This window comes from Equus przewalskii, chromosome 15 (assembly GCF_037783145.1).
Source record: "Equus przewalskii isolate Varuska chromosome 15, EquPr2, whole genome shotgun sequence".
In the NCBI taxonomy this organism is placed as follows: domain Eukaryota; kingdom Metazoa; phylum Chordata; class Mammalia; order Perissodactyla; family Equidae; genus Equus; species Equus przewalskii.
In genome coordinates, this window is record NC_091845.1 from 9,656,645 (window position 1) to 9,679,805 (window position 23,161).

At 46.9% G+C, this 23,161-nt stretch overlaps 1 long non-coding RNA gene across 1 annotated transcript; it reads left to right on the forward strand.

Annotated features, from left to right (window-relative positions):
* The first annotated feature begins 1,089 nt into the window (after positions 1–1,089).
* Positions 1,090–2,019, forward strand: LOC139076105 (uncharacterized). Its single transcript, XR_011527377.1, has 2 exons — positions 1,090–1,642; positions 1,754–2,019. It is a non-coding gene; the product is annotated as an uncharacterized lncRNA (long non-coding RNA).
* Positions 2,020–23,161: the final 21,142 nt, after the last annotated feature.

Sequence of the window (23,161 nt, forward strand, 5' to 3'; positions counted from 1 at the left end):
ATTTCAGGAGGCTCATGTTGGAGGGAAAATAGATCACCCAGGAGACGAGCACCCAAGTCCACTGATGCCCAGTGTACTGGTCAGCCAATGCTGTACAACAAGCCCACCCAGAATCTTGTGCTGTACAATGTGGACTGATTTTGCTCATAGGAATGTGCATCAGCTTAGGTGGCTGGCTTGGCTCTGCTCCACCTGTGTTCATTCTGGGACCAGGCTGAAGGGGCAGCGTGTCCCCAGGGGAGCCCATCTCATGGGGATGGCAGAGGTGTCAGGATAAGCTTGACCTGCACAATCACATTTCAAGCCCCTGTTTGAGTCACTTCCGCTAACATCCTATTGGCTAAAGCAAGTCACGTGACCAAGCTCAAAGAAAAGGGATGGGGCCATATCGTCTGCCTTTTGTGGAGGGTCTGCATGGCTTCATGACAAGGGTACCAGTTATAGGGAGGGGAGAAGAACTGGGGCCGGTGAGTCAATTTCTGGCAACTGTTAACACCTGAGTGTGAATTAGGTGGCTTGGTCTGGAGAAAGTAGTGATAAAAGGCTGGCAGATACAACTCATACAATTCCATGAGGGGAGGTGAGAAGAATATGGACAAAGCCTGGTTATTCCTGAGATGGAGCAGCGACTGGACACCTCAGAGACGACCTGAGGGTACTGGATACCTGAGAGCAGTGGTTCTCACACTTGAGCTTGTTTCAGAGTCCCCTGGAGGGCTGGTTAACACACACTGCTGGGCCCCACCCCTAGAATTTCTGATGCAGTAGGCCCGGGGTGGGGCCCGAGAATTTGTACTTTCAACAAATTTCTGAGTAATGCAGATGTTGTTCATCAGAAACTACACTTTGAGAACCACTTCTCCAGGGCAGTGGTCACTGCTGAGGGCAAGCTGATATTCGTGAGTGACGGTCTTGCCTAAGCGTGGTCTAGCCCTCTCCCTTTTGATTTCATGCCAATCCTATTCCAATGACTTTTCTCCCTCATTCCTGTTCCTCTCCCTCCTGATTCTGCAACCCCTTTTTCTTCCCAGAGAGCTCCTCAGTCCTCTTGTTCCCTTAACGTGTGTTCCCTTCTCCTTGCTCCTAAAGGTCACAGAACCCAGGGTGTGGCTGGAGCATGCCTGACAGACACACCAGGCAGCTGACTCATAACCTCGGAGGAAAACGCTCCATGTTTTGGATGGAGATTCCCAGTATCTACGAAGATAGTATCCTAGGACATATACAGATCCCTCGGCTCTATTTATGATGGGTTATATTTTTGCCTCTGTGCTACATATTTGTACTTTCACTTGAAAAATATATTTGGTGCCTGGTGGCAGCCATCACAAGGCACTGACTTTAATGACTTGTGAGAGATGGAGATAGTCCCCACGGGACCATAACAAGTGTGTCGTGAAACTTACCCAGGAGTTTGGGAAGTGGTTGGACCTAAAACCCCACTCACTTTCAGAATTCAGCCCGGTGCTGGTACTTTCCAGCATCGTCATATAACTTCCGGTGAGCCCAGCTCAACCTACTGGACTGGAGTGCCAGGGAGCCCATGACCATAGGTGCCCTGCATGCCCTTCAACTCCTGCCTGAGCAAGTCCGTGATCTGAAGATGTTTACAACTGGTTCACAGAGAGAGACGAAAGAGAAGGTAGCTACTACGCTGGGGCCCACCAGTGGCTCCTTTATTGCTAAGCACCTCTTTCCATTTGGGGCCCATGTCGTACACAAAAAAATGTTGTCTTTCTTTCTCTTCCCACAGGCTCCAGGGTCTCAGTCTGCTCTGTTCTCTTCTCAGTAGCGGCCACTACTTACATCATCCCTGGGGACTCTGTCCCTCCCACGCCTGGCTGGGGAGTGGAGCGAGTCTTCCTGACCTGCTTTCTCCTGCCATTCCAGATGACAAGTCCATAGGGACATTTTGCTTAAGTTAATGCTAACTACCAGGGAACATCATAACCGTATTGGCCGTTGATTAACAAACTTTGCCTCTGGGATCATAAATAAAAGCATCATGTTCTTTGTTTTCTTGACTGCAGGGATCTGTAAATCCCAGTTTTTTCTGAGCCAGCCTTAGCGCAGAGATCTTTAGTGAAGGGGACTTTCTTTCTACCAATGAATGAATGACTTCAGTCTCTTCTGTATTAGTTTTTTATTGCTGCGTAACAATTTACCGCAAATTTAGTGGCTTAAAACAACACAAATGTTAATTACCTCACAGCGTCTGTGGGTTCCGAGCCCGGGCGCAGTTTAGCTGGGTCGCCTGCTCAGAGTCCCATCAGCCAGGGCTGGGGTCTCGTCAGAGGCTCAATTGTGGAAAAAATCACTTCTGAGGTTCCTCAGGTTGTTGGCAGAATCCGTCTGCTGTGGTTGTAGGACAGAGGCCCCGTTTTCTCTCTGGTTGTCATCTGGGGGCCACCCTCAGCTCCTAGGGGCCACCTGCGGTTCCTTGCCACATGGCCCTCTGCATCGGCCCTCTTACAGCAAAGCAGCCAGCAGCAGAGAGAGAGTCTTTTGCTCCATCTGCTGAGATGGAGTCTTTATCTAACACACTGTAATCGCAGGAGGGAGCGCCCATCTCCTTTGCCGTATTCAATTGATTAGAAGCAAGTCACAGGTCCTGCCATACTTACACAAAGGCGTGACGAGCAGAGGGTCTGTCTGTCACCTCCTCCTTCCAATCTGAAGATGTAGTGCAGGCAGAATGGCAGATCCCTCGTAGCCCCACAAGACACTTTGCTTTGCTGAGGACCTCCCACTAGATGTCACTCAGTTCTAGGGACCTCTTCCTCCATTCAGAAGTGGTACCATGAATCATTTCTACAACAACCTACTATTCGGGAAAGGAACTCCTAGACCGTCAGACTCTGGGTGGGTGTCATCACTGTTGTGTATTCATTTTCATCACTTATTAGTAGTTCGTTCAATAAATATTGAATACGTGTCAGGTAGTGGCACTGTTTCAGACACCGGAGAGACAATTGTGACTTGAGAAAGTCCCTGCTCTCATGCAGTTTACATTCTAGCCACTGGAGAGAACCAATAAACAATTAAATGAAGAAATGGCATAAGCACGTGGCAAGTGTCATGAAGGAAATAAAACATGGCTAGAATGTGCCAGGGGAGTGTTTTAAATGGAGCAGTCAAGGACGGTGCTCTGAAGAAGTGGTATTTGAGTTGAGCCTTGAATGAAGACAAGGAGCCAGCCATATCACCATTTGGGTGGAATAAAAACATTTAAGGTAGAGAAACAGCAGGTGCAAAGGCCCTGAGGTTTAAAAACAAATTTGGCCTCTTTGAGGAACTGAACGAAAGCCCATTGGTTGGAGCTGTGAGAATAAAGGTGGGAGACGAGGTCGAGGATATTGGCTGAGGGCTGATCACTTGGGGTTTCATCAACCATGGCAAAGGTTTGGATCTGATTCTTGTATGAGGGCTTCAGTAAGGGTGTTCTGGCATGTAATCTGTACTTCCCGAGGCTCAGTGTGGTTGCTTTATGGAGAACAGGGTTTGGGGCAGCAGGAGTGGAAGCCGGGAGACCCGTCAGGAGGCCACCGTGGTTTCCAGGCAGTGGTCCACCAGCCGGGGCTAAGGTTGCAGCAGTGGACGTGGGGAGGGGCGATTGGAATTGTGCTCTATCTGGACTTGCCTCATCTACCTCCTAAATGTGTGAGTTGAACACTCTCCAGTTTTTTACCGGGTAAAGAAGTCCATCCTTGAATCAAAAATGATCATTTTCTTTTGTTTTGTGAATATTTGAAAGTTTGCATAATAAAAAGTTAAAAAGGGGATGCAGCTCTTTCCCACGCCCCACGCTGGCTGCCCGCTCAAGGCTCCAGCTGTCAACCCTCAGCAGCGCGACAGCTTGCTTCAAAGTGGAGGCTCGAGAAATGACTAGCATTTTGCTGACTGAAGAGTCCCGCATGCCAGGCCCTTGTGCAAACTGGCTTCTGCCCGCATGGTGCGCTTGTGGGGCGTCCACAAATATTTCCTCTGTCATTCAAGGAGTGAAAAAAGTGCTGCTAAGTTCCCAGGGCAAAGGAGGGGGGCAGATTTTGTGCTGAAGCTTGACTCAAATGCTTCTTGTTAATGGAGAGACACAGTCCAGCCCCATGGCTAAGAACACAGATTCTGCAGTTAGAGTATCTGGGTTCACTCTCTGTTCTGCTGTGTGACCCTGAACAAGTTACTCAGCTTCCCTCTGCCTCAGTTAACTCATCCATAAAGTGGGACAATAATGAGAAATACCTTATAGGATTTAATGAGTTAACACTTGTGAAGCATGGTTAGAGAGTAAATGCTAAAGTTCAAAACAATAGGTCAGATATTTTGACTCTCTTTAGGACACTCGTGATACATAAGGAACCTATTAAAAACACAGGTTGCTTCCTCTTCCTTTACTTTATTTATATATTTTAAAGTATGCTTTTTGGTGAGGAAGATTGGCCCTGAGCTAACATCTGTTGCCAGTGTTACTCTTTTCTTTTTCTCCCTAAAGCCCCAGTACATAGTTGTATATCCCAGTTGTAGTTCATTCTAGTTCTCCTCGGTGGGGTGCTGCCACAGCCTGGCAAGATGAGCCGTCCGTAGGTCCACACCCAGGATCCGAACTGGCGAACCCTGGGCTGCTGAAGCAGAGCATGTGAACTTAACCACTCGGCCACGGGGCTGGCCCCCAACCTCTTCCTTTACTTTAAATGTCAACACATTTATTGTGGAAAAAACCATGGGATTTGTAGTGAGATGGACCTGATTGAAGCCCTAACTCTGCCGTTTACCGGCTGTGTGACCTTGGATAGGTCACTTAACCTCTCCAGAAGCCTCATCGCTTCATTGGGAAAATAGAAAGAATAATTAGAGTGATATGCTGGTAAATAGCTAATAACTAGCTCTCTGAAAATAAGTAGTCCTTATTAGGAGTGTTTTCTGATTTCCGTGATTTAAATTCGTCCACTTTATCTGATTTCAAGCTATCTGTGTGAAGTGACTAAGCACAGAGTTGGGACGAAATGCACATAGTCTACTCTTGGGAGCCAGTGTGTTTGTTCTAGCATGCTCATGAATGACAGCAAGATCTACCATTTACTGAGCACTTAATGTTCAGACAGTCCTAAGCGGATCTCAGTGAAATAGAGTATTTTCCTTAGTCTCTGAAGCAACGCTACGAAGAAGGTGTTATTATGATCTGTATCCTACAGTAGATATAGTCGAGGCATAGATAGGTATTTGCCCAAGGTCACACTGCTAGCAGGGGTGCAAATGACTCCTTCAGTGCCTGGCCCCTGGGAGGCACTCAAGAAGAGATAGACATTGATATTATTGCTTCTGCAACAGAAGAAAGGATACTTCTCAACATTCAGCCATTTCTGTAATATTCCATGCATTTTCATAAAGTTCACTCTCATTTGTTATACTTCTAAAGGAGCTAATAAAATTTCACCCTTTCCATTAAAGTCGGGATGAAAGGATGAGGTTCAGAGAATCACTCTCAGTTGTTAAAATAAAAGCTGAGGATTTGACTCTGCTACATGCTTGGAAGAAGGATTCGGGATGGAGAGAAGATGTGGATGTTCATTGAGTACCTACTATGTGCTAGGCACTTCATATCCATTACATCATTTCCCAGAGGTAGAAAGAATTATCCTGACCCTACCCTCTGTTCGGCAGATGAAGATGCTAAGCCTTAGAGAAACGCAGTGAATTGCCCAATATTACATCACTAATAAGTGGCTCTGCTGGGGTTTGAACCCAAGAGAATGGGCCAAACTTGGCTCTTTTCATTGTACCATGCTGCTCACTCTCGGGCTCCCCTGTCCAAGGAAGCTGTTTTCTAGAACTCAGGTTGGGACCCTGAAATAACAAACAGAGCCTTGCTGATCGCAGAGCATCTCCTGGCAGCTGGCCCAGCCCTCCTCCTTCTGACCACCGTCAGTAAGAGCAGTGGCACAGCCAATGTCACGATCGGTGGCCCAGAAAAACACAGGGGCCCCTGTATGGGCCTCTGGTACTGTTTATATGAAACTGCTCAGCCCATGCCCCTGGGATGCCCGAAGTCCTGGCCGGTTGTTGAAGGAAAATATCAGGCAGTGCTCCATTTCTGGAGCACGCATTCCGAAAGACAAGCAGTCCATTTTTGCTCATGACCGAGTTAACTGCAGGCCTGCAGAGCCGCAGACTTACTCGTCTGTACTCACGTTCATCTTATTTGCTTTAGGTCCACGGCCAGCGTCCAGAGCAATCCTGAATTTAACTTCTTATCTGCATGGCCAGAGGGCCTAAGTGGATGAGATTACATATGAAAATATCTTTGGAAACACTGACAAAAATATTACTACCGTGGTATCTGGGGTTTTCTGACCCAACAAATTGAACGGGGAATTGTCTTTTTCCTGCTGAAGGGCATAGCAAGGTGGTGTATTTTTCAGTTTTTACGAGGCCTAGGATATCCAAGTGGAAAGGGTCTTCATTTTCCTTATTCATTCATTCCTCACTCATCAATTATTATTTGAGCATCTGCCTTGTTTCAGAAATTGCTGGGTGTTTAGATTAAAAGATGAATTTGGCATGATTCTCATGAACACGAAGCTTGTGGTCTAGTCGGGGAGGAGCTTCATAAAACAATCCTATAAATACATTTAAAATTGCCACTGTGAAAAGTATTATGAAAGGGAAGTACCAATGAAAGCACTTAATTAAGGGACCTGACCCAAACTGTGGGGCTCATGGTAGGCTTCCCCAAGGAAGTGACATTTGAGTAGTGAGCTGGAGAATGACGGTGGGTAGTGGGGATAGAACCTCGGGTAGAAGGAACAGGCATATGCAAGTCCTGAAGGCTGAAGATAACATGGCTTGTTTAAGAGTGGAAAGAAGATCAGAGTGGCTGGATCACTGAGTCTAAGTGAGAGGGTGGGATAAGACGAGACCGGGGAGGCAGGCAGGGGCCAGGTCATGGAGGGACTTGCCAAGTTAAGGATATCGCTCCGTCCCCTGAGAACGATGGGAAGGCATTGAGGATTTCCAAGCACCATGGTAACGTGATTGATGCTGTCCTTATAACAGAGCATCTGTGGAGGATAGTCTGGAGGGAGGGAAAGATGGTGGGGTGTGGGGCTGGGGGGGTTCAGATATTTCATTTGAGCAGTCAAGAGAAGAGATGATAGTGGTCTGACCTAAGATAGTGGTATTGCAGATGAAGAGAGAAGGGGAGGCATTCCATTCTAGGGAGATTTAGGAAGTGCACTGACAGGACTTGGAATTTTTTTGGCCGGGGGAGAAGAAGCACCAGAGATAAATTCCAGATTCATGGCTTATGTGGCTAGATGGATGTTAATCTCATTCACTGACATGGGAACATCAAAAAAAGACCAGGTTTGTGGAGTTCGTTAGTCAGCTTAAGCTAATTTATGTTGAGGTAACAAACGACCCCCAAATCTCAGTGACTTACAAAAACAAAGGTTTATTTCTTTCTTCTGCTCTTTGGCCCCATGCATGGGTCAGCTGCATTTCTCTTCCATGTCGTCTTTGCTCTGGGACCCAGGGTGATGGAGCAGAGGCTGCTCAGAGGGTAAAGACACAGGGCAAACCACTTGCTGGTCCTTAAAGCTTTGGAAATGACACACGTCACTTCTTACTTTTCATAGGACAATACAAGTCACATAGCCATGCCTGAGTGTATAATCCTCTTCTAGGGAGGGGCACCCCAGGGTGGGCCACAACAAAAAACTGCAGAAGGGAGACTTAAATTTCAACTTCATCATCTGTAAAATGCAGATGATAGCGGTGTTTACTTTGTAGGGTTCTTGTGATGATTGAATGAGTTAATGCACAGAAAATGCTTAGAACACACACGCCATATACCCTGTGGCTCAGAAAGGAAAAAGAATTTGTCCAGCGATTCCTATTAACATATACACCCGCTGCACCTAACTCCCAGGTGTGTGGTAAAAGTAAAATTCCATCTGACAAACATTTACTGAGCAGATGCTGTGTACCCGGCATTGTGCTCAGCTGAGATTCAGACTGGAAGAATTTTCCCTTTAAGGAATTTACGGTATAACAGGGCCTAGGGATGTGCCAACAAGTACAAAACCCAGGGATCATGTAAGAGTGCTAAATGAGAGTGGGCAGCTCCGGGCTTCCATTTTTCCCTTTGGATGAGTAAACATGTCTGAGATCCCCAAGATTTCTCAGAAGTGGTGACTCTTGACCTGGGTCTTGAAACCTTAAATGGTTCATCAGATAGGGAATGTGGGAAGGGCACTCCAGGAGGAGGGAACGGCATGTACACTCCCAGAGTCAGAACTGCCTGGTGTGTTTGTAAATTACACGGTGAGTGAATTGAGCATCAGCAACTCTCCCCAACCTGGAATGCTGGGTCATCAGGGTCTGCCTAATGATCTGGTTTCAACCTCTCAGCTGGCTGCCTGGCCCTTATTTTGTTCAGTGGATATTTGAGCTGAGGTTAGGATGAGGAGAAAGAGTTAACTTCAACTGGAGAACAGTTTTTGCATAAACAGGGGAGAGAGACATGTGACCATTGTCATAGGGAAAGAAATTTTGAGGAAATATTTTAAAGGGAAATTTTAAAGGACATTTGGCCAAACAATGCACAGTCTAATCCCCTTCTTCAGTCTTCTCTCTACAGACCTTCAGTAAAATTGTACTTTACTGTCCGAATGCTATAGGGAGTGGATTTTTGTGTCTATGTATTTGCATATATGTGCGTGTAAGTGTTTGTGTGTTTGGGAGGAGGTGATATGTTGAACTTGACTATAATACAATGGTGGGCTGGCCATGAAAGCCTAGGTACATTTGGGTCCCAAATAAGCAGCTTGGTATTATTAGAATGTAAAGTAAAATGTAGGCAGTGTTAGGATATGAAAATATAGATGCAGGCAGGGCCAGTTGTGAATGGCCTTGAACACCAAGCTAACAACTTGGACTCCAGCACTCAAAGTTAAAAACTATTGACAAGTACACAGGATTAATTTCATATGAGGGACTAGAGAAAGGGCTACAATTCCTTGGTAAAGATGGCTAAGATGTCCTCACGTGCCCTCAGGAGAGTCTGCCAACACTGGTGTGATTGTGGATTGAGAGAAAAAGGGGGAGAATTCTGTTCCGTTTCAAGATAAATAGCATTGCTTTAAAAAAAAAAACCCCAAACCTGCCATATCTCTATGTGGTGTTGCCATGGAAAGAGCTATTTTCATCCCATGTGAGAGCAGGAAGCCACATAAAACAGAAAGAAATGGCCAGAATGCAGGCTTGAAATATCCCTGGGCTGCCCTAACTTAGCAGCATTTTTAGAGAGGGCAGTTTCTTCATGTTTATATGACAGGAATGAGAGAAATGAAAGGTCTCAATGACCTATTCCTTCCATTTTCCCATTGAATGAGAAAACATGCCTAAAATCCATGGAATGGAGAAGATAGTCCAAATAAATGACAACTTACTGAATGAAGAATCGTCTCCAGACGGCACGTCTACGATCTCACACCCATCATGCCTTCCCCTCCAAGGACCACTACCGTCTTTGAAGGATGTAGCATAGCTCATTGCCTTCCTGGTCAATGCATGCATTGAAGCGTTTTAATCGGTTGTGGTTGGCATTTTAAGGGGCGTGTTATGTTCCGGTGCAAGCTGAAAGATTGTAATGAGGACATACGGATCTTTCCAAGAAAAGTATGTTTTAAAAAAGAAGCACATTCGTAATGTTAGAAAAAAAGGAAGCATAGTCAGATCTTGGAATAAGATGCTGGGGCCACCTTAGGTGTCTGAGAAAATGACTGGTGCCCGGGTGAGTGGTAAAGTTATGGGTTGGGACAGGAATTTGCAGAGTCTTGGGACTCTGGGAGCTGAAGGCTCCTGTTGAATGCACCAGAAACCAGGGAAGCAAATAATGTTTTGTTAGCATGTCTGGTTCCTCTGTGGCCCTGTGGTCAGGATCTTAAAGTTGACATAGTCCCTGAGGCTGAAGAAGGGAAAGGTTGGCAATTTTAGGCAGCAAAAGGCTAGGACATTAGGTCTTGTGTTTTCTGAACAATTTTGGGGGGAAACAAACCTCAGCTTGAGAAGTGAATGTGAAGACACATCCATTTCAGAGAGAGGCTAGAGGCCCAGATGCAAACCGAATGTTGTTCCCCGTTCATTCTGTGCAATCACACTAATAAACGGGTTAGAAGGGCAGCGTGCACAGACTAGACACTTGATTGAAAACAATTCTGCTTGGTGTGGGAATGAGGGGCATGATTATTTTCTCATGGCTGGCAACATTTCTTCTTAAGGTTTTGCTTAAGACGTGAGCCATATGGGTTTGCTTTCTCTAGATAGCTGCGGGCCAAGGAGAAGGAGTACAGAAGCCACTCGAATGCCGCGGTCATGTTGGAATGGCATTCAATTGAATTTGACAAGCACAGATTGAGCACTTACTGTGTTTGAGGCAAAATGCAAGACATGAGAATGCAAAGAGAAACAGCATGGTATCCCTTCCCTGTAGAATTCACGCCTGTCGGTACCCACACGTCCACAAATAGCTGTGATTAATGCTAGAATTCGAAAACAATCGTGTGAGATGCTGGGGCTGGACATTTTCTATGTACTTAATCTCATTTACTTCTCCCAGAAATTCTGTTGGTTCTTGTTTTTATGATCTCCATTTTTTCAGATGAGGAAACTGAGGCCCAGAGAAAAGACACAGTTTCCTGAACCTGTAGCTAGTAAGCATTGGAGCCAAGATTCAAATGTGGGGCTGCCTGAGTCTGAGCCTGTGCTATGTCTGTTATACTGTACCCCCTGACCTTACTGGGTGAGATCAGAGGGAGGCAGGAGCGCTCAAGGGTGGCAGGATGGGGGTGGGAGCAGAATTGATGCTGTCATGGGCTGAGGCGGGGGTTGAGGCAAGCTACAGAGAGAAGGTGACCTTGGCTGAGCCCACGAAGAATGAATGGGGTTCATTAGGTTGTCCAAGGGCGTGAGAGTGGGGAAGTCTGTGCACTTCCAGTAGAGAGAACAGCCTAGGCAAGGCTTGGGAGGCATAAAAGGATACAGCAACAAGAATTCTGCTATGGTCCCTTCTGGGCTAAGTGTCAGGGGGAAGGAGCCAGGGATAGTTGATTCATTTTTTCAACAAATATTCGAGTGCCAGTGCTGTGCCAGTCGCTGGTAGAGGCACTGGTCATACACTGGCCACCAAGACTGGACCACGGCTCTGCCTGTATGGGACCACCCTTGAGCCAGAACATAAATGAGTCCACAGACAAGCCAACAAACCAAATACGTGTCAGCTGGTGAGATGCTGAGAATCCAAATAGTACCAGGAGAACTAGATCTTATGGTCAGGCATCTCTGACAAGGTGACTTTTAGGTTGAGATTGAAGACCAAGCCTGAGCCAGCCACACTGAGATCCTGGGGAAGGGCATTCTGGGTGGGAGATCAGCAAGGACAAAAGCCTTAACGTGGTAAAATTGGGCCAAAGAATACATTACAACCAAACCTACGTGGCACTGTGTTCCTGCGTTTGTCATGTGATCTCTGGGGGGGCTGTCATGTTTGGTGCCTCCTATAGGCTCATGTGGGAGGACCCCATTTTGGAAATCCTCCTGAAATTAGTGTGTTTGCTGTGGGTTCCGAATTACATAAAAACCACGCACGTGTTCAACCCAACTCCTTTTCCAAATGGACAGGCGGCTTGGCATGTTACTCAGCCTGCACATTGTTAAAACCTGCCTGCCGTGTTTTCTCTGCGCCAGCCCTGTCCTCACCCTTTCCCATCTCAACAAATCTGCCAGTGATTAAATTGCCTCATTTTAACCAAATGGCACCAATTACACTTCCCCCTTGATTTTCACTGTAGCCACGGAAAACAAAACCTCGTTAACAACCTCCTAAGTGTTCCCTTTCAAAACCCAGGTTAAATGAGGTCTTTACCACTGAGGTCATTTGAAGACTGTCAGTTTCCATTAATTAAACATGAACTTCATCCCCCATCCACCCACCCCACTCTTGGTGGGGAATGGTTCTTGGAAGTGAGTTCTGCTGTTCAGCAGGGAGAGGAGACTGCTGACATGCACAGACTGTTCAATTGTTTCCTCCTTACCCAAGAAAACTCAGGTGGAGGCAGTGAGGAAACGACAGAAGGCGCCAAAGGGGGCCAAGCCACACCCTTTCTCCAGCCTCTACCTGCCTCTCTCACCTCATGCCTGCTCTGCCTCTATGGCCCCTTCTGCTCCTTACCTCTGAGTACCCACCCTCACCCTCCGTCCCCTGCGCATGGGGTGGTCATGTGACCCAGACCTGGTGGGCCTGTGACACAGAGCTGAGCCGTCATCCCCCTCACGGCCTCAGGGATTGGGTCAGGGATGGGCACGTGGTCTGAGGCAGGCCATTGAGTGTCAGAGCAGGGCCCTGTGCTGGCGGGTGGGTGGGGGGCCCTCCCTCTGGGGCTTGTTGAGCTGGGAGGACTGGGGCCGGCAGCTGCCGTTGACCATCTTGTGAAAAGCAGAGTTGAGAGACGACCTGAGACAGCGTCCTGGAGATATTATTTGGATACCTGGATCCAGCCGTGTCCTGAAGCCAGTGCAGTCTCAGCCTTCTCAATTATGTGAACCAATACATACCATTTACTCTTCTCTGAAGCCTAGTTTTGAATTTAGTCTCTATTTCTTGCAACTTGAAGGGTTCTGTGTCCACAGCTGCCCCACCTCTTGCAACCCTCCCGACTGACTTGCTTGTTCCTTTTCCTCATTCAGAAAAAACCCATTGAGCTCCTACTATGTGCCAGCCGCACGGCTCCTGAGGCAGACGGTGACCTTTATCTGTTTCTCAGCTCCCCCACTGTTCCCGGCTGGCAGAGCCCTGTGGTTCCCTTTGCTCTTCTCCGCAGAGCCATGGGGCGGGTGTGGAGACACCTACTCCATTCCCCACAGCGGGTCTAGTCCAAGAAACTCTCTTTCTCTTCTTTAAACCAAACTTTGACTTAATTATAAGGGGCATGTGGCCCATTTTTGGCCAAGATGTGTGAAGGGAAATCTTTTGATGGAAGGGGCGCTTCGGGGAATAAAAAAGGGGGCAGGAAAAGTCCTTTTTTCTGATGGGTACTATCTTTGCGTGAGACACCAGGAGCTGTAGCAAGGCAATGGCAGAGCAAAAATGTGGGGAAAAAATCTGCTACTTGATGACATCGTTGAACTACTGAATTAAATCACTCTGGGTCCTCTGAACTTTCTGATATGAGAAATAATAAATTCCCTTATTGCTTAAGACTTTGGGTTGGGTTTTCTGTTACTCACAATTGAAAGAATTCTAACAGATGCAGATGCTCAGTGAATACTGATGCACTAACTGGCAGCGCTGTGCCTCCTGGGGTGGTTATCCATCCCAACCAGAGGGGTCCATGCAGTGAGGGCACCATGTCCTACATCTGGCTTTTCACTGCGTGAGTGTGGAAGCTCAAGTGACCGGGCTCCAGGGGACTGCCTGACTGGTGATAAGCTGACTCATTTGAGAGCCATAGGTAAGAACTGGAAAGTCAATTTATTAATTTACATTTGAATTAATTCCTACCTGGACATTCTTTCCCTGTAGACAAGCTTCCATGGGAAGCCAATGATAACTGGGGAGTAGCTGGATGAGCTTGGAGCTGGAGCCAGAACCAGGAGACTTAGTTCATTGTTGTAAGATTGTAGTGGCTCATATCATCTAGCCCCAAAGGACTGAGGCCTCCACCTCCACCCTCCACCATCCCAGGAAGCCTTCCTTGACTGCACTCTCCCTCCCCCTAGGCGGTATCAGGTCCCCTCACAGATTCCTATGGTTCCTCTGTGTTAATCTAAGTATCTCATTTCTCCCAGTGGATTCTAACTGTCTATTGGCGCGCTGCCTTCTCCTCAACTGTGAGCTCCCAGGAGGGCGGGACTCTATCCGCCTTGGTTCCCATTCTACCCCCAGTTCCCACGGCTTTGCTTGGCATTCCAGGTGATCAGTCCACGGCTGTCGAATGAACAGTGAATGAACGAAGGTGAAGATATTCACCCAGCCTCTCCTGCCTCGTCTTACATGGTGCGTGCTGCCAGTGGCCTCTCGTGACTGTTTTCTTGCGCATCAGTAGCTGAATTGAGTTTTCAGTCCTTCTGTAGTCACTTCAATTCCCTTAGCTGGTTATTTCCAGTTGCTCCTAGTCGATCTGGGAGTCCTGGTGGGGATGCAAACAGACCCGTGTGGAAGATCCCTCCTCTGTCACTTACTTGTGGCCTTGGGAACTTCAGTGTCACCATCTGTAAAATGAGGCTGAGGGCAACACCCTATCTCGTAAGGGTATGGTGAGAATTAAAAGAAAAAAAATGCATATGAAATGCTTTACACAGCACCTGAAATACACTAAGTGTTCCTCTAATGTCCTCGGTTATTATCGTTCTGGAACTTTGTGCCAGTCCTCGGGGCTGGGGCTGAGAGGGGAGCGTCTCTCCTGGAATTGTAGATGCTGACATTTTGTGCCCTGCATCACAGAGGAAGAAAGAATCAGGGTTTCCACCTAGCATTTCCGATGATGATGTTTTTCCATAAATAGTTTTTTGAAAAAACAAGATGTAAGAATGTTTGAGTCCAGCCCAAGAATGTATGCTATGTTCTTTAAAAAGGAAATGTCAACAGAGAGTTGGGTGACAACCAGTCTCATGCCGATCCTTCAAACAAAGCAAAGAGGGCGTTCCATGGGAAATATTTAGACAGGACCTTATCTGAAGGAAGTTAGTTTTAAGTTTCCTTCTACTTCAGGGGACAAGGAGGTCAGACCATTAGATGTAGCAGGACTTTTGGAATGAGCATTGTAAGAGCTGAAAGGACACAGCCCCTCCCTCTGGAGCACGGTGTGGGAGGCCGCTGACCTGATGGCGACGCTCCAGGAACTGGCAACGCATCACAGTCACGGTCCAAACTCTACCACCTCCCTGCACAGGTCGACATCTGCAAGCCTCAGCTTTCCCATCTGTAAAATGGGCGTAATGCTAGACAGCCATCTACCAAGAGAGTTGTGAGCAGTGAGTGCGCTAGACACATGGGCACAGCGCCTGGCACACGGGGGTCGTCGCCGAATGTAGGTGCTTTTACTCCCTCCTGCCTCTGCCTCTTTCCCTCCCTCCCCTCCTTCCTTGAGGACTGCTTCTTTTATTGCTACTACCACTACTTCTACTTCTATTACTACTACTACTGCTTCTATTACTATGACCACTATTATTACTGCTGGAATTTCTAATACTGGAAGTAGTATTAGTACTACTTCTTTTATCACTGCTATTACTATTTCTTTTTCTCTTCCTCCTCTTCCTCCTTCTTCTCCTATTACTGACTTCTACTACTACTTCTATTACTGCTACTACTATTACTACTTCTGTTATTACTCCTATTACTATTGCATCTACTGTTACTTCTATTACTGCAAGTACTACTTCCACTACCACTTTTAATATTCCGACTACTGATACTCCTACTACTTCGACTACTACTACGACTACTACTACCGCCACTGCTACATGAGTTCCTCATTTCTATCAATCAGGTCATTTCATAAATGGGAAGTGTAGGCTAAGAGATAGGGACGAACCTGCCCAAGATCCGAATTTGCTTGAATTGGGACCAGAAGTGGGACCGGAAAGCAGGTCTCCTAACTCACAGTACAGTGTTCCTTTCCTTCTTCCGTGACCCGGCGCTGCTGGACTCGGCCCCACAGCGGTAATTCATGGTCACGGAAACTGGCTTATTAACTCATTAGAGGTGAGACTCAGGGGAACGCCTGCTGGCTGTGTGGCTGTGGGTGAATCATTTAACCTGTCTGCACCTCACTTTTCTCACTTGCAAGATGGGGATTATAAAGTTCCTATCTCGTGGGGCTATTGTGGGATCGAATGAGTCAATAGAAGTCAGAAGTGCTTATACCAGGAACTAGCATGCTCCTAAGCCATGGGGAACGTGCTCATCCTTGTCCCCCAGCCCCTAGCCCCCCGCCCACCATCTCTCTCTTCAATTCTCTCTGCTCCCTGCGAGAGGAAGGAAGAACTCAGGCACTGCCTGGGCAGGTGTCAGACTGGAAAACCAGATGACCAGTTCCCATACTTGTAGGCACCACTGGCTGACAACCCCCGCCGTCTCTGTCTGTCTGTCTGTCTGTCTCTCTTTTCCTCCCTCTCCGTCCTTCCTTCCCTCTCTCTTTTCCATCAGTTGCCTCTGTCTCCCGCATCTCCGTGCGGCCGGGGCTGGGTTGAACAAGTGACAGTGGGGATCCTTGATGCCTCCAAGTCATCAGAGACCAAGAGCAAGAGGCTGCAGCCTACCTGGGTGCAGATCTTCGTGCTGACGTTTACCTGCTTTGTGACCTTGGCAAAGTGACTTCATCTGGCCGAACCTCGGTTTCCACGTCTGTCGTGGGGGTTAAGGAGCTGAATAGATGTAAAGTTCTTAGTATCGTGCCTGGGACGTTTTAAGTGCTAAGTCAGAGAAAGTCCCACTTCACGTTGTATGTATGTGTGTGAGGGAGGAATCCCAGCACACCAGACTTTCCCCGCCTGTTTATGCGTTTCCACCTTTCGATGCTGGCAGAAGCGACGTGGGACGCGACGTGGGGTTTGTGGAGCAGTTTCCCGTGCCCTGGGAGAGCGTGGAGCAAGCTTAGGCCTCCCGGCCCTCCACCTCCTCCGTTTCTGTGAAACTAGACCAGAAGGGCGCAAAGAGCCTCAGGCTATGGGGCAGCAGTGACCTTTGGGTGTGAGGCCCGACTCTGCGGCCAGCTCCGCAACACCGCGGACATATCAAGAAGGAAAGAGGGCACCAAGGAGTGGCTTTGGAAGGGGCTTGAGAGGGCATTGTGTCCAAGCACCTCACATCACAGAAGAAGAAACTGAAGCTCACGGAGGTGAAAGACTTAAGACTCGTAAGAGTAATAAGGACTCAAACTGGTGATGAAGAATACAAACTCTGGACCCGGGCTGCCTGGGTTTGGGTCCTGCTTGTGTTGCTTACTGGCTGTGGGATGTTGGGCTGGTTGCTTAGCCTCTGTGTTCCTCAGTTTCCTCATCTCTGACAACGGCACGGAATGCACTGAGTTGTGACTAGTGTTAGATGAGTTAACGTGTGAAGCGCATGGAACAGTGCCTGCTGTGTACTTAGTGCCGTATAATTGCTAGCTGTTACAATTGCTATTAATTGCTATCTCATCAAACCCTCACAGAGTCCATTCCTTCGACTTGCGCAGCTTTGCGAAGCCCCCTCTGATAGACCCCCAGACAGGATGGATTTCCTGGCGGCAGACCCTGGGATGTTCATCCTTGCACGTCATGTTAGTTAGGGGCCAACACCATCGAAAGGATGGGGAGGAAGCAAGATTGGGCAGAGGGAGGAGCTGAACTGCTCTGCAGGCCCCACAAGCCCCCTCAACTCAGTGGGAGCTCAGGAGCCAGTGCTACCTGTTGGAGGTGTCCCGTGTGGTGTAGAAAGGGCCAGGCCTTTACCACCTACCTCACTCAGCCATGGGCTGCTCCCAAGGCCGTGACCTGGGGTGGGACAGCTCTCTGGAGCTGGGTGGATCCACAAGAGCTGAGAGCTACAGACAGCCAATTCTCAGAGGGCAGGTCTGCAAAGCACAGCTCGGACTCTGCAGGGACCCACAGCTTTTGCATTTTTAGGGATGCACGCTCTACTGATCTCTTAAAAGATGGCTCCTCCTGCATTTTTCTTCTAAGACGGACTGCAGAACAGAGAACAGTGGAGCAGGAGAGCTCTCGCGAAGTTTTTGTCAGCCCCTTATTTACCCAGAGGGATTCTGAGGCCTGGAGGGAGGTGATTCCTCTAAGCAAGTCTCTGAGCTGCGATCAGAACCCAATGTAACTCAAGAACTGAATTTTAAATTTTATTTAATTGTAAATAATTTACATTTAAATAGCCACGTGTGGCTAGTGGCTGCTGTTCCACCCTTGGAAGAACGCATCCTCTTAGCTGCACTGAGAGCCCTTAGTGTCGTTACCGGACAAGCAGCGCAGAAGGCAGAGAAGTTTTGAAGGCAGGAGTGTTTTGAACTCTCTTCCCTTCCCGCCTGAAATGGCTCTCTGCCCTGGTCCAGGCCTCTCTTAACATCTTTAGTCTGATTCCAGCCCACTCGAAGGACTGTGTTCACACGTCGTGAAGGTTGCTTACGCTCCTTTGCTCATCTCTGCTGCTTGCAAACATCTCACTTTCTTATCTGCAGACTTGTCCTCTCTTAGGTTTCACTCGCAAGGCATGCATCTCAGCCTCGCGCTTTAGCTGCACAAGGAACTAGCAATTCAGCTCCCCGGGGGTCCACGCTTGGGTTTCTCCGGTGCCTTCCCCCATCTCATTTCTGTGATGAAGCGACACAATTTTCCTGCACAGGATCTCTTCCTGCCTGGAGGAGCTGGCTGCCTCCGGGATGCTGCCTAAGGCTCTGCGGCAGGGGCGATTCTGCTGTGTGTGCTGGTGAGGATGAGAAAGCGCCAACCTGTTATGGACTATTCGAAAGCATTTTGGAGCCGTACGTCTGCTTCTGCTTGTGGAGCTGTGCTTCTAGATAACAGACGGCCCGCTACCACCCTTCGGAGTCCGCTGGGTTGGGGCGCTTCCTGGCTGCTGCTTCTTAGCTAACTCAGATTCTGAGAGCTTGTCTTTCTTTCTTTCTTTCTTTTTACTCTTATTGACTGTTGAAAGGTTTACCATGTGCTTTTTAACTAAAAACAGCAAGGTGAAGGTACTCACAACTTTGTAAATTGTAAGTGTGCCACTCACCTTCCTACGAACCCACACTTTCTGGATTCACCCTGAAAGGTGAATTTGTTCAGCTCGAATTAATTTATAGGAAGAGTTTTCATTGCTCGGTGAAGAAAAAATTCTTTATTGAATTATTAGTAGTCATGGCAGCTGCATTTAATGAGTATTCATAAAGGACTCCACACCAGAACAGAGGCTTCTTAGTCTTCCCTTTTGATCCCCAAGACCACCCTGTGAGGTGGGTCCTGACATCATGCCCATTTTATAAACGAAAAGGGAAAAACCTGGGGAAATGACTCGCCTAAAGTCGCACAGTGGTAAAACCAGGGTTCAAACCCGGGTTTGACTGCAAAGCCCGTGCACTTAACCCTGGGCCACCCAGGAACCTGTCACGTGTAAGGGACACCTGGGCAAGCGGGTTTGTGTCGTTATGATGGATCCCTGTTGTTCTTGACTCTCCAGCCATCTCCCCGCCGCCTTCTTTTGGTAACAGCATCTTGTCTTCGGTCAGGTTCCCAAAAGCAGAGGCTGAGAGGGGATTTGGGTACCAAAGAGTTGTTAAGACAGTGTTCCCAGGAGACCCAGTAAGGAAGTGGGAAGGAGGACTGGGAAGAGGAGAGATGCCAAGCAAGGGAGCAATCTAACTTAGGTCCCAGCCTCAGCCTGATCCCTGCAGGCTCTGGAAAGTAAATTGCACCTGACTCGAGGCAAGAGAGCTGGGTTTTCCTACCCATCCCCCCGCAACACCACTGTGGATCACCCATGGCAGATGTCAACTCCTAGGCTCTCCCAGCTCTCTGAGCTTACACGTGGCTCCAGCAGCCTGAGGACCATCCTTTAAAGAAAGTCACAGGCAGGAGCTGGAAGAAGCAAAACTGGGGCAGGGGAAAAGAGAAATGGCCAAGGGGATTCAAGGGAATCTGGGAGGAGAGGACGGTGGACGTGTCCTCCACGCACCTGCGCTTTCTACTAAGGACATGTCCCTTTTGCGTTCTGTTGGGCCACTGAGTCAGGATCAGCATTTCGCTACCTTGACACTCTTGGCATGTGGGGCAGGAGGATTCTTTGTCGTAGGGGCTGTCCTGTGTGTTGTAGGATATTGAGCAGCATCCCTAGTTGTGTCAACGTACTGATGCCCAAAAATGTCTCCAGACAGTGCCAAGTGTCTCCTGGAGGCAAATTCACCCCCCATTGAGAACACCTGGTTGAGATGATCGGCCTTCCTCTGGCCAGAGGATGGACATTTGACCCAGATCTGCCTCCCAGGAATTTCACCCTTGCCTTGTGATACAAGGGCACACGTGGTCGGGGGTGATGCCTCAAGAGTGATGCTCACAGATGCCCTGATTTCTGCCTTCCTGGGGCCTTGTGTTTTCCCCCAATTTTCTTCTGGTTGTATGAGTCACCCCAAATCTTTCCATAAATTCCTTCTCTGCTTAAATTAACCTGAGTCAGTTTCTTTTGCCTCTGATGAAAGATCTTAATGGACACAATGATTAATCTGTTCAATTTTATGACTTGATAGCTCTAATCCAAGGACTGAAAAGTATCTTTAGACGCGGAATGGAATGGAAAACTCTGCTCGACCATGATCACTTCTCCTGGCTTCTAAACCTCCACCTTCTCCCTCTTTCTCACCTTCATATACATTTGTTTGACAATTTTCCTGTCACTCCAGGGTATGTTGGATTAGTTAACTAAAATAGTCAGCAATCTCCTTTGAAGAAAGCCTCTTTCTTGGCTACTCCACCAAGCCTTGGCTACAGAACAATCTATTGCTTTAGGAAACATCATCCTACTAGGAGACATATATCTGGATACTTTCCGAGGATTTATCTTTTCCGTGTCTAAGATACAGTTCTTCCTCTCCAAAAAAGGAGTTATTCATTTTTTCTTTCTTTTTTTTTGGACTTGGATACTATTCATTCTGTTTTTCTGGAGAGCTATCTAAGACCCTGGAATTGTTCCACTCCCAGAGATGTGTAGTGTAGACTCTAGTTGATGCTTTGGAATGGCTCCACTGGGGATGGGTGTGGCTGAATGTGGGAGCCCTCTAAGTCCTTCCCACAAGACTCCTAATATGCTCTCTCCTCTTAGATGTAGCACATAGCTTTCTGAGTTTGCATGGGGCTGCCCTACTGCAAAATATTAGGGGAAAGCATTGATGGCATACTGGCAGTTTTCAGAAGAACTTATAAAATCCTTATGTTTAAATCATTAGGAGACATTTTAACTGTTTGAGAATGTTCTTTGGGAATTTGCCATTAAGAAAAACCTTTCTTTCTTGAGGATTTGTAAAGAATCACTGGTCTTGATACTATGAATTATGTAGTGTTTCCTTTTTCCCCTTGGCTGCCAGGAAGCTCACTGCCAAATTTGATGCTACTCATAGATTCTATGTTATATGTACTATCCTATGTCTCATATTTTCTCTCTCTCCTTTTTCTTTGTCTAGATTTACTCTTCCTGTGTTTATTTTACTAACCTTGTTATACTCTATTGTAGGCTTCTCCATAACCCTTTTGAGAAAGAAGCAGGGTATGAACAAACAAATAATTTTTAGCCAATTGTTGCTCCTGTGAGGTTGATGATATTCTGCCAGGTATTTTAGCATTTTATTCTCTGATTCTACCGTTTCCCCACTTCTGTATCTTTGAGTTTAGCAAAGGGACCAGCTCCAGACACATAACGGACGCTCATTCAAGACTTGATCATTTTCCTTTGTTTTGTTTATCTTTGGGTCTTTGGATTGGAGAGGATCATGCACCAAGATGCTTAGTTTATTTTAAAATGAGGGAAGGAATATTTTACATACCAATCATAAACTGGAAGCTTGGGTGAGGGCTGGCACAGCCCACGGAAGTGTTGCATGCTGCCATTTTGTTTGGTCTGCCCAGTATTTTAAGAAGCAACATAACAAGGCAGGGGTTACATTTGGTTGTACAGTGAGCAGCTCAGCCCTGTTATCTTTCACTCCTTTGGATTCAACATTTATGTTAGCTGTTTGGCCTTTGTGGTTATCTGTATTTGAGGTGCCTGCTTTGTAGCTATTAACCCTTTTTACCAGCAGGTAACAGATGTGTAAGAACAGAAATAGGTTCTGACTTATAGGAAATGTCCAATACTGAAGTCATTCCAGATTCCCATTGAATGGGTACATATTTACTTTCTTTCTGCAAGTTCTGTACCAGAAATTTAGTGGAATATTTTCCATTGCTGAAAGTCTAACTTTGAATGCGTTAAACTCTGTGGATGTGTTACATGTTGACTTTTGAGAGGAAGTAACGTTCTACAGGTGTGTTTCCGTGCCCTTAACATCCCAGACATAAAATGGCAACATATGCATATGTGTGTGTTTGCGTGTGCATGTCGAGTGTTCCCTAACTCCCTTCCAATACAGGTTAGTTCCCATGAGCCCTTGGAGCAGCCAGTGTAGCTCTTCGGGCCTCAGGTTCTTGGGAGAGCTTTTGACCAGGTGTGTTCCAAGCCCTCGTCTGTTATTAACTCCTGCAGTACGGCCATTGCCTTGGAATTTAATTAATCTTCAAAATCAAGAGACGAAAAGACAACCCACAAAAGGGGATAAAATATTTGATAATCGTATATCTGAGAAGGGGCTGGTATCAACAATATATAAATAACTCTTCCAACTCAACAATGACAAAACAACCCAATTAAAACGTGGGCAAAGGACTTGAATAGACATTTCTCCAAAGAAGGTATATAAATGGTCAACAAGCACGTGAAAAGATGCTCGACGTCATTAGTCATTAGTGAAATACTAAATCAAAAGCACAGTGAGATAACAGTTCATACCCACAAGGATGGCCATAATAAAATGAATAAATAACCAGTGTTGGTGAGGATGTGGAGAAATTGCAACCCTTATACATTGCTGGTTGGAATGTAAAATGGTGCATCTCTTTGGAAAACAAGTTGACAGTTCCTAAATAAGTTAAACATAGGCTTATCCTTTGACTCAGCAATTTTACTCCTAGATGTATACTTGAAAGAATTGGTAACAGGTATTCAAAGGAAATCTGTACGTGAGTGTTTACAGCAGCACTATTAACAACAGCCAAAAGGGGGAAACAACCTAAATATCCAGCAACTGATGAATGCATAAACAAAATATGGTATAGCCATACGTGGAATATTAGTCAGCCATAAAAAGGAATGAAGTATTGACAATACATGCTACGACATGGATGAACCTTGAAAATATTCTGCTAAGTGGAAGAAACCAGACACAAAATGTCACAAGTTGTATGATTCCATTTATATAAAATGTCCAGAACAGGCAGATCCATAGAGAGAGAAAGGAGAATAGTGGTTGAAGGGGACTGAGGGCAGGAGAGAATGGGAAGTGACTGCTTAATGAGTAGGGGGTTTCCTTTTGGG